This window comes from Globicephala melas, chromosome 14, assembly GCF_963455315.2.
Source record: "Globicephala melas chromosome 14, mGloMel1.2, whole genome shotgun sequence".
Lineage (NCBI taxonomy): Eukaryota > Metazoa > Chordata > Mammalia > Artiodactyla > Delphinidae > Globicephala > Globicephala melas.
In genome coordinates this window covers 78,782,137-78,785,115 of record NC_083327.1, presented here as the reverse complement: position 1 = coordinate 78,785,115, position 2,979 = coordinate 78,782,137, and positions in this window count along the sequence as shown.

Below are 2,979 nucleotides of genomic sequence, written 5' to 3'. Positions count from 1 at the left end.
GTCCAACCCGGTGTTCCAGAGGACGAAGCTGAGGCTGTGAGAAGCTAAGTGACTCACGCCGAGGCCCGAGGGCAGCATCGGCCCTGGGACGGGAATCAGCACCCTGCTGGCCCCCGCTCACACAACCTCTCCTCGCTCCCCACACAAACTCTTCATCAACTTTGCCCCAAACTCTCACTGGCCAATCACCTCAGATCAAGAAAAGACTGTCAATGTAATCATATTCTTGTGACAGGATAAACCCTGGTTTCTTTCACACACATTTCCTTGTTGAGTCAAGTTACCAGCCTGTTCCAACGCGCTCAGCAACACAACACGCCCAGAAAATGGAAAGAACCCAGAGACACTGGGGCGCAGAGGGGTCAAGTTCTTGGCTTTTCAGATTAAAATCGTTTCTTGAATCCCATCACAGAGATAACTGTCTTGAAGGCAAGTGCGCTCAAGGGATCCAGTCAGAGGCGTTGCCATAAATACCGCACTGCGAGTCAGAGGACCACACGCCACGTGAAGACGGCTCAGGCTGCGGGGGAAGGGGCTCGGGTGCGGGGACGCCCTTAGAAGGGGACTGATGTCCAGGGAGAAGGGGCGGGGAGGACAACAGGGACACGACACAGGCTTGAGGAGACGCAGACCCCTCTCAAGGGGAGTGGGGGGTCGGCACCAGGTCACTAAGACAGGACTTTGGAATCCGAGGACAGAGGGCTCGGGCCTCCTAACTGTCTGGAGCTCTGGGAGGGCCGCCCGGCGCACAAACAGAACCCATGCCACCGAGGACTGGGCCAGGAGAGTCGAGGTGTTTTCCTGGAGCAGCGGAAGAGAGGCTGGTTGATAGTCCTGAGTCTCTCTCAGCCGCAGGGAGGTGGTGGAGGTCGGCAACCCTCCCGGTGCCCTGGAAGGCAAGGCCACGGGCATCGCCATGACCAATGCAAGCCTGAGGCCACATGGAACTGTGGCCACCTTGGTGGACACCGACAACGGACAGTTCTGGCCAGGGAATCTCATTAGGAATGGACGTCGTTAGTGAAACATGAGAGGAAGACGTCATACCTCCGCGAATGCTAGTGCAAGCAGGGCAGACACTGCCCCTAGGTACCACCACCTCATGTGGTCATTCATTCACTACCACTAAAATGCTACATAACAAACCACCACAAGCCTGGGTGGTATACACCTCAGGAGCCCGTGGGGTACAGCTCACCTGAAACGTGCCTCTCACGCACCTGCAGTAGCTGTGCCCGACGGATCTAGGATGGCCTAGGTCACACCTGGGGTGAGAGCTCTGCTCCAAGAGTCTCATTCTTCTCCTGGGTCAGCGAACTAGGGTAGGCATTCCTAGTATTAACGGCAGAGGAAAAGATCAACAAAGTCTGATCAATGCAAGTGCTTCTGGAGCCTCTAATTGCTTCTCATTTGCTAAGATCCCATTGGTCAAAGCAAGTCACACATTCAAGGCCAGAGTCAGAGTGGGTGGGCACTCCTGACGGGGCGGGGGAGGGATTGGGCCACTCTTGCAATCTACCAACTGATTTAACTGATTTGAAGCACGAAATGGCTGCTAGATCATGAAACTGTCCACAGTTAACCTGTAATTTACCTAAATTAGGTTTTCCGCCATTAGACAGAAATGGGATTCAGGATAAAAATTAAGTTTAATTGTAGAAAAGATAAAGTTACACTTTCTGCTCCTGTGATTGGTGACTGCGATTTTTTCCCACTACATTCTTTAAGCCAACGATTCAAAAGCACCAAAGCAATCAGTAAGTTAGCCTTAAATACTATAAAAGCCAGTTTTCTGAAGACTCCAACCAAACCAGGAAATGATATCCAAAGTTGATATCATGTTACTTCCAAAAAGCAAACAGAGAGGCAAGGGGACTCATTAAAAATTCCAATTTGGGACTTCCCTGGTGGCGCAGTGGTTAAGAATGCGCCTGCCAACGCAGGAGACACGGGTTCGAGCCATGGTCCAGGAAGATCCCACATGCCGTGGAGCAACTAAGCCCGTGCGCCACAACTACTGAGCCTGTGCTCTAGAGCCCACGAGCCACAACTACTGAGCCCATGTGCCACAACTATTGAAGCCCGAGCGCCTAGAGCCCATGCTTCACAAGAGAAGCCACTGCAATGAGAAGCCCATGCACTGCAACGAAGAGTGGCCCCTGTTCGCCGCAACTAGAGAAAGCCTGCATGCAGCAATGAAGACCCAACACAGCCATAAATAAATAATAATTAATTTAAAAAAAATCCAATTTGGCTTACAACTGTGGATTCTGGAACAAAGTGTGCAGGAGCCTCTGACACTCTTCCTAGAATACCACCTTTCTAATGGCAGCCACCTCTGTAATTACGATAACTGCTTCAAATATAAAATACCGCTTATCGGGCTAGAAGATCCGTCTGGGTCAAGGCAAAACATAACACTCAATTGCTTGTTGCCAAGTGAATAATGTTTTAATCATTAAACCAGTCCTGGGGTATAATCTCACGTGTTATGGGTGGCTCAGTTTAGGGCCGACTGGAACACCAAACCCTAAAGACAACGTTCCATGTTGCCCCTCGCACCAGAGGTTCTTTCTCTGAACCTCTTTTTCGCTGAGCTATCCAGAATAAAGGAAGGGCCACGGCCTCGGGGGGCAGGGAGTAAAACCAGAAGGGACTCGGATGCCACGGGATGAAGGAAGGGGTTCCCTAGGTCACAAGGCTGTGTCTGACGGGAGGGGGGTCCCCTCCACTTTCATAAGCTTGCTGCACTTGTCAGTGTCCCTGCCACGTCCTGTCAGCTGCCTGTGTGTGTGTGTTTGCCCATGCACACACTGTTCTGTTCCAGTGCTTCAAAAATGTTTTCAGAAACAAAACGTTCGTGTCTCTTTTTTAATTCAAAAAACGTTTTTATTTAAGTATCATGTGTGCATTATATTTCTACTTCTTATACCCTACAGCATACTCAGCACCAGAAATTTAGATTCCATTCATCACCAA